The sequence below is a fragment of the Muscardinus avellanarius genome, assembly GCF_963383645.1.
Source record: "Muscardinus avellanarius genome assembly, chromosome: 7".
In the NCBI taxonomy this organism is placed as follows: domain Eukaryota; kingdom Metazoa; phylum Chordata; class Mammalia; order Rodentia; family Gliridae; genus Muscardinus; species Muscardinus avellanarius.
The window spans coordinates 16,033,487-16,042,448 of NC_137793.1; positions in this window are offsets into that span (position 1 = coordinate 16,033,487).

An 8,962-nucleotide genomic window follows, 5' to 3' on the forward strand; every position below is an offset into this window, starting at 1 on the left:
AGTGGACTGATGAGATACCTGTATAGAAATTGTCTAGGCACCATGTCAATTGACTCTCATGTCATGAGTAATGTGAGCAGCATTGTTAAAGCTAACAACAAAAAACCCAGAAAGGTTATATTTGACATCACCAACTGTACTTTCCAAATCTGACATTAGAAGGAAGAGTTCAGACTACGGCCTTTTCTTCACTTCTGTCTCTGCACTGACACAATGAAAGCATTTCTCTTTCCTAGAAATCTATATTTGCACTCATATTTTATTTCACATTGGTTGTCTAGAAATAGAATCCTTTAATTTTAACTAATTTTCATTCACTTCCTGCAAAGGAAAATAATTAGCATATAATAAATTAGCATTTTTAATATGCATTTCCCACTATGAGAAAAACTCCAATGAATAGTTTTAAAGTCTACTTTACCCTGAGTTCTTTTGTGAGATGGGAGAACAAAGTCATTTTCTGTGTATTTTACAGGTCTCCTGGAGGGAGGGTTTGGGTTTTGGGTACACTGTGAGGGTCCCTGGGAGGCACATGTGTGGCTTGGTGGCTTTTTGCCGCAGGATTCAAAACTCTTCTGCAGTAAGTACATGTGCCTTATGAACCATAAGAAAATGTGATCTGCCACTGGATGTCGAGTTTACTCTTCAAGGGGACTAGCTGGTGAAGTGCAAAGCAATCTTATCTGTACCGTTTTTGTTCAGAGGAGTATCAAATGATCAATTGTTCTTACAAAGAGTTGTGGGTTTTGAAATGTTTTTGTTGCTCATCTGGAATCTTGAAGAAACATCTCACACTGACGATGTTTTTGTTGCCTGGGAAGGAAGTCATGAGAAACCTGTCCTTTGTCGGTTTGATGTTTTAGGAAACTTGATTTTACTAATGTTAGTATTTTGCTTTTACCTGTGCAGAAGACGGTATGGTATCTGGAGAAAGTGCAGCAGTTTGTGCTATATTACACAACATATTTATCCTTAAAATGGTTTAGCAGTTGTCATATCGGAGAAGAAAATTAAAACTAAAAGATCAATGGATTTCACTTTCTTCAATTAGTTCATCTATTACAATTTACCTGTGCATTGATATATTGTTAGCTGCATATTGGTAGCTGGTTTTAGCTGTTTCTTGAGCATCGTACAAGACAAGCTTCTCTAATGTGTAAATACACATTACATTTGTTGATAGAGTTAGTGGGTATTCAAAGTTGCAGTTGTACTTGAGAAGGTATGGGGTTCTTACCAGCAATAACTATATCTTTTCTATTAAGATCTTGGAGCCGGGCGTGGTGGCGCACGCTTGTAATCCTAGCATTTGGGAGGCTGAGACCGGAGGATCGCGGTTCGCGGACAGCCTCAGCTACTAAGTGAGGCCCTCTGCAACTCAGTGAGACTCGATTTCAAATTAAAAAAAAAAAAAAAAAGGGCAGGGGGTGTAGCTCGGAGGCTGAATGCTCCTGGGTTCCATCCCCAGACCCGCAAAAAAAAAAAAAAAAAAAAAAAAAAATCTTGGGAGCTTGGCAAGTATTCTGCCAGCAGAGATGCATTCATTTGAATTATTCAGTATTTTTTCAGGAGCTTTCTTAAGATGTAATTAAAGCAATAATAAGCACTATAACATTTCCTTTAAGGTGGAAGGGGTAGAGACCATGCAAAAGCACTCACTTCAAATTTGTGGTAGGTGAAAGATATCAATGATATTTCATATTTTTGTCTGTTGTCCTCACCACACTGGGAATGCAGGTAATATTTATCCAGACATGGTAGCACATGCTTATAATCCCAGTACTTGGGAGGATGAGCCTGGAGGATTGCAGGATGGAGACCAAACCTCAGCAACTTAGTGAGACTTAGGGACCTGGCAAGAACTGTTTCCAAATGAAAAATAAAAGAAAGGGCTGGGATGTTCCACTCAGATGTTGAACAGCAACAAAACATTTGATTATATAATAGTAAAAATAATAATAGTCAGGCAATAAAATATCAATAAAATATAATGTTACATACAATATGATAACATGTAAGAATTATATTTTTATAAGCAACACCTCAATTTTAAACATATTCTAATTTCTAGACACATATTTGAAGCTCCTCTAATTCTTTTCTCTTGCTTTAGTGTATATATAAAAGAGATATAACATGATGCAGTGATACACATAAACATAGACAGTGAAATGATCTTCATGATCAATTCAATTCATACATCTGTGATTTTTTTTTGTGGTACTGGGGTTCCTGGAAGCCCTTCTACCTTGGGGCTACACTCCCAGACCTATTTTGTATTTTTTTATTTGGGAGCAGGGTCTCTTAAGCCAGCAAGGCTGGCTTCGATCCAGCGCTATCCTGTCTCCGCCTCCCAAGTGCAGGGATTACAAGCGTGCGCCACCACGCCCGGCCACATCTGTGATTTTACATGGTTGCCTTTTGTGTGTTGTGGTAAGATCACCTAAAATCTATATTCTTAGAAAATTTCTAGTCTTCAGGATAGTATGCCTAACCACAGTTTTCATGGTGCGTGTTAGATCTCTGGAGTTGCTCCTCCCACAAGACTATAACTTCTTTTCCTAATTCTTAAGGGTTTAGCAATGGGTTTGAGCACTTTTTCTGTTAAAAAAAACAGATTATTTTCAAATGTATATGTAGGACTTTAAGGGGAATTTAATTCCCTGTGTGAAGACACACATTATTTGCTCAGGGAATCTGCATTATGAAGATCAGAAATCCACCTATCGTCACAAGAAGTAAGATGTTACATGAAATGACATTTTTCCTTTGGTCTGACCTGAGGACCAAGGACAGAAGAATAGAGTTCAAAATGCACAGAGTAAAACAAAGTACTTTTTCTTTTGCACTTAGTATTTGTTTAAGTGAAAAAATAATTCCAAGAAAAATTGAAATGTAAGATTAATGAGACTGTCTCTTTAAAGTAAATGCTCAGCCAAATAAAAAACAAAAATTAGAAAGTAGACAGAGAATGCCTACAATCCTGGACGGAGTATTGGGTCTATAAATTATGCAAGTGGCCACATAACCAAGCTGCAGGAAGCCCAGGAATATTTACAAAGGAACATTCACACCAGGCCCTTGCAACTTGAACCTAATTTCTACTGTGCCCCAATGACAGATGAAAGATAAATGCTGGAGAGAATAATGCCTTTATCGTTAAAGGATGACAAATTGTAGAAGCAATGCAAGATATTCCAAAGTTACCGTGCATAGGCAGGCCAGGTCTTTTAAACCCAAACACTTTGGAGCCAAGTGCACAGACCTGGTTTAGCACTCTGCAAGCAGAGTGGGCCTTTAGGGCACACCCTCTCATTAGAGCTTATGGAATCTTTGCTTCCAAGGTGCTGCAAAATTTGACAAACTGTGTGGTGCAGTAGTCGCTGAAAGAAAGGGTCTCACTAACTTTTGGCTTTATGTTTTCCCTGGTTTTATTTTTTCCAGTAACAAGTTGTAAGCTAAATCCAAGTTACTTTTCCTATTTTTCCCCAAATTTTCCTCTTTTTCTTTTCTCACCTCCTTCTTCTCCTTCTCCATTTCTCTCTTTCTCTTTGGGAGAAGAGGAGCAAAAGAAATGAATTTTTATTGCAAGGGTATAGATAACAAGATATTAATTTTCAGATATACTCACAAAACTTATTAGCTTTAACAATTATAATAATTTCATCAAAAATCAGAATTATTTCCCCCCTTCTTGGCCTAAAAATCCTTTGCTTAGTTTTCTGACAATTAAAAGTGAGTCTCCATCTTTAGCAGTATCTTATTGTCTTCCCCATCCTTGTGTCCCTAGACCCAGTTTTAAAGAAGATAGTTATATGTTACAATCAATATTATGAATGTTTTACACTAGAATAATCACATCTAACCACGAAACAAGCTTATTTTGTTATTCTTACAGAGGAGAACAAGTTCTGGCAGACTCTCAACAATATTTAAGCTGTACAAAGTTATAGGGCATTTATTCCAGCAATATGTAAATGCTAAAAATGGAAATGAGTCCTGTGTATTCACAAACATTAACAATGTTTAGAGTGTTGGCTAGCAAAGACTGTACAAAGTCCTGATTACGTTCATAAAGATATCAAAAGAAAAGGAATACAGCCTCATGTTTGTGTTTTATGCTTATGATGATCAGAATTCTCCATCATCATGTAAAGTTATGGAATAATTTAAAATTCTCTTTTGTCTGAATTCTTATTTATGTTTGTGCATACATACATCCTTTTCCTGTTTCCTTGTCAAAGTAACTTACTGTCCTGTGGTGATATAGCAGACAAACCTGCATTGGAAAGAAGTTTGTTTCCCTAATAAAGTATTAAACAACACAGCATGATGCATTTCGCAGACTCTTCCAACTGTCAAGACTCCTGTAATGCATCAAAAATGAGAACGACATAGCAGTTGCTATGTATTAATTATAAAGAATAAAATTGAAATTGCTGAAACAAAATACTTTTACATCTTCAGGGAAAAATGTCTTGGAATGAAGTGAGCATAAATTTCAATTAGAGAATAAATTCTACACCATAAATGTGGTTGTTTTAAAATGGAAATATATAAAGCATGACTGCTACTTTATTGAATACAGCCATAAATTTGAGTGTTTTCTAGATTACTGCTTTCAGAAGGGTATTGCTGTTAATAAGTAAATTGGTGCTGAAACACTAGATTTTCTATTTCAAAGCTGTGCTTGGAAAACAATTTCTTGACCATTTATCATATTAGAAATAATAGTTTTGATAATCATTGGGTTAAAAGTCACTGTGACGAGAGCAGGGCATAGCAGTACATACTTATAATTCCAGTACTTGGGAGGATGAGAGGGGTATAGCTCAGAGGTAGAATGCCCTTCAAGTTCAATCCCTAGTAGCAAAGAAAAAAAATCACTATGACTTTGAAACCAATCACAAAGGAGGTTTGTATGATTTTCTCCAGTTCTCCTACTACTTTTCATTGATCCTTATTTGGGAAACTTGGATTCACGTGTCTTAGTCTGTTCGAGCTGCCATAATAAAAATATCATGGGCTGGCTCTGAACCTAAACTTACTTACTCACACAATTCCAGATACTGTAAAGTCCAAGATTAAAATGGAGGCCTCATTTCTGGTGCAGGTTCTCCTTCTTATTTATAGATAATATCTTTCTCATTGTGCACTCACATGGTGATTTCCTCTCTCTTCCTTCCTCCCCTCCCCTCCCCTCCCTGCCCCTGCCCCTCTCTCCTCCTCCTCCTCCTCCTCCTCCTCCTCCTCCTCCTCCTCCTCCTCCTCCTCCTCCTCCTCCTCCTCCCTCTCCACTCTCCTCTCTCTCTCCCTCCCTCCCTCCTTCCCTCCTCTTAGTCCCATCAGTTTAAAGTTCTACTGTTATGACATTATTTCACATTAATGGCCTCCTAAAGGTCCTATATCTAGATGAAGTCACAGTGGATTTAGGCTTACAACCTGTGAATTTTGTCAGGACACATTTCAGTCCTTAGCACTAAAAGCACTAAGAATTGACTGTTCTGCCTTTATTTAGTTTCCATGAATGTAGTTGTATATTTATTTAAAAGAAGGCACTGGAACTTTCATTAAATGTAGATACAAGTGTCAGATCAAACAAAAATAATGTCACATAAAATCACTTTATTTTGGGGGTTCTAGTGTCTATGTTCTTTTATAATAATCAAGATGTCTCAGCCTTGGAATTATTGACATTAGGGATAAATGAGATATTTTTATGGGAGTAGCTGTGTATTGGTTAAAAATATTGGTAGGGGTCTATAATCCTAGTACTTGGGAGACTGAGATGGGAGATAGCAAGTATGAGACTGCCCTCAGCAACTTAGCAAAACCCTCAGCCACTTTTAGTGAGACTCTGTTGCAATATTAAAAATAAAACAAGGATGGAGGTGTATTTTGGAGGTAGAATGTCTCTGGGTTCAAATGATAATATCAAAATAAATAAATAAATAAATAAATAAATAAATAAATAAATAAAGTTCTGGCCTCTACATACTAGCTGCCAATAGCATCAGGCAGAAATGTCTCTAGATATTTCAAAATTTTTCTGGAGAGGCAAAAACAGCCATCTCCAACTGAGACCCACTGTTTATAAAGAAAAGAAATCAATAAGTTCTGAGATTTGAGGAATTGGAATAAGCAATTCCATTGTTTATGTTTTTGATAATCTTTACTAATTTTATGAAATAGAGGATTATTTACAATATAAATATTTAAGAAACAAAATATATACTTGTCTAGAAATTACATGCTTAAAATCCAGCAATGGATACTCATGCTACTTAAAAAAACAAAAACAACTACATGGTTTACCCAAGGTCTGTGTTTTGTGATCTGGCCTCTCTTGGCAGATCTCATTTTATCCTCCACCATTGGCTCCCGTCTCTCTGCAGCCACTAGGTTTTCTGATTGGTCCTTGAAGAACTCATACTTGTCTGTCTTAGGGTCTTTGCACAAGCGATTTCTTTTGTTCAGACTGTTCTTTATCCACTCTTTGCTCAAATTTATCTTCCTTATGATTCATGTTTTAGCTCCAATGTTACATCCTTTCAAGAGAATGTAAAATTGACTACCGTATCAAGTTAGCAAATGTGTTCACACTGTCTCTTTTTTTTTTGTCTTTTGATAGAGTATTCTCCACAGCATTATCCTGACCTGAAATTACAGTTTTTTTTTCTGTTTTCTCCCTTTATTAATTTATACTTCTTTTAAATAAAATACATGGAAATAAAGGATAGGGATCCTGTCTATCACTGTATTATCACTGTATATTCACCGTATTATCCTCAAGACTCAGACTCTTTCTGACACAGCATTGGCACTTTATCTATATGTGTTGAAAGGGAATTATTTGTATAAGGAAATTTGTAGATTTGCTTGTAAGTCTTATGACTACTAAAGAGAAATGTTGCTCTTTTCATTGAATGCTGGCTGCCCTTCCCTCCCAGGCCTCCCTAGGAAGATGAAACAGGGTCACCCAAACAATAAGGCGTTGGAAATATATTTGTATTCTTTTATTTTAAAATAGTTACTGAAGCCCAAGAGAGAGGCTTTATACACACAGATACTATTTTTTTTCAAAAACACAGACTTCTCATACCTTTGTAAATGTGTCATCTGAGATTTCAGACTAAAATGAATAATAATTTTAGCTGTATCCTATTCTTATTTTCCAGATATGAAACATTTTCAAAGAGAGAATATCCATCTTCTCCAGCATGAAAATGCATTACTGATCCCAAAAATACTTGTAAAGCAGGGTAATAGATAAAAACTCCACAGAACTAGATTTTATTTGACAGTCCTGAGACTTTTCTCCATGACTGCACAAAAACGTTAAATAGAAATGGCCTAGGGATAGGCATTGAATCAATATGCACCAGTAAGTTTGTGAAATCAATTTTTTTTGCTCCTCAGATACAGAGAAATTGATGTAACCAATGCTGTGTAACTCCTATTAATTGCCCAAAGTGACAGAAAATTTATCAATTACTTATTGACTTCTTTGAGACTCTCAAAAAATGGCAGTAGTTCCAAAGTTCAGTGTGCGATACCAAAGCCTTTCCTTGCTGAGTGAAGTTATAGCCAGGAACCAGACAGGTTTTTATCAAACTAAATGGCTATAAAATGCATATCTCTAGGTTTGAATTCACATGCGTGTGTCTCTTCTACTCCTGTCTTATCTCAGACATGAGGTATCTCAAAATTGTCAATTTGTTAAAGGTTATGATAGAATCTCTGCTGATAATTTTAGCAGTTAACCTTTATTGGCAGTTACCATATGCTAAGCAAGAAAACACAGAGATCAAAATATATTATTGTATTCAGGTAATCTTAGAAGGGGAAACTATTAAACTATTCTCTCCTCTAAGCAACAGAAAATTTAGAAACCAGTGGTTTAAGCTCTTGATCTCGTTCAAGGTGTAGTGTCCAGGGCTGTACATTTGTTACTGAGTGTCTAAGAAATCCTTTGGTCATCCCACTTTGACATCCTCAATGCAATGGGAGGCATGCTTCCAAGTGCTCAATATTGCTGCTGTTTCCCTAGGTATTGCGTCTTCATTCTAGATAAGCAACAAATGAGGAGAATAAGGAACAAGGAGTCATATGGTCCAGCCACATGACCCTGACCCTGTCTGAAAATCTCTTTGCCCCACTAAGGAACTTCTTAATTCTCAGTGCTAAAGCTAACTCATGGAAAATTGAGTATTGACTCTGGACATTGATGCCCCAAACTGATTGAGGTTTCTACCCAGGGATAAAGTAGAGAGGAGATATTGAGTAGATAACTTGCAGTATCTTCCATTAACTGTGGAACTAACTCAGGTAAAGTAACTTGCTAGAATTTTATGGCACCTGAAAGGCAGGCAGACCCAGGCTTTGGGCCAGGTCTAACTCCAGAGCACTACTTTCTTGACTCTACTAAAAATTATCAAAGGCAATCACTAAACCAAACATGAGAAGGAGGGAAGGGGGAGGCTATGAGGTGGGAATTGGGGAATGGCTGAGTGATGGGTGCATGTGTGCCTCTACCATTTTGTACTCCATTAAGATGTATGACTACAATGCACTGATTAAAAAAAAAAAAACAAGCTGATGATTATGTTGGTATGCTGCTCTGCAAGTAGGAATGATATTGCTATACAAAAGTAGAGGAATCCGCTGGGTGGTGCTATGGTGGTGCTTGTCTGTAATCCTAGTATTTGGAAAGTAGAGACAGAAGAATTACAGATTCCAGGATAGCCTCAGCAACTTAGTGAGATTCTCAGCAACCTAACATGACCCTGTTTCAAAATAAAAAATAAAAAAAAATAACTGAGAATGTAGCTCAGAGGTAAAATGCTCCTGGGTTCAATCCCCAGTATCACAAAAATGTATGTGTGTATGTGTATATACATTTTTATATATGTATACAATATATACATATATAAAGGGTGCACCACCACACCTGGCTCCATTT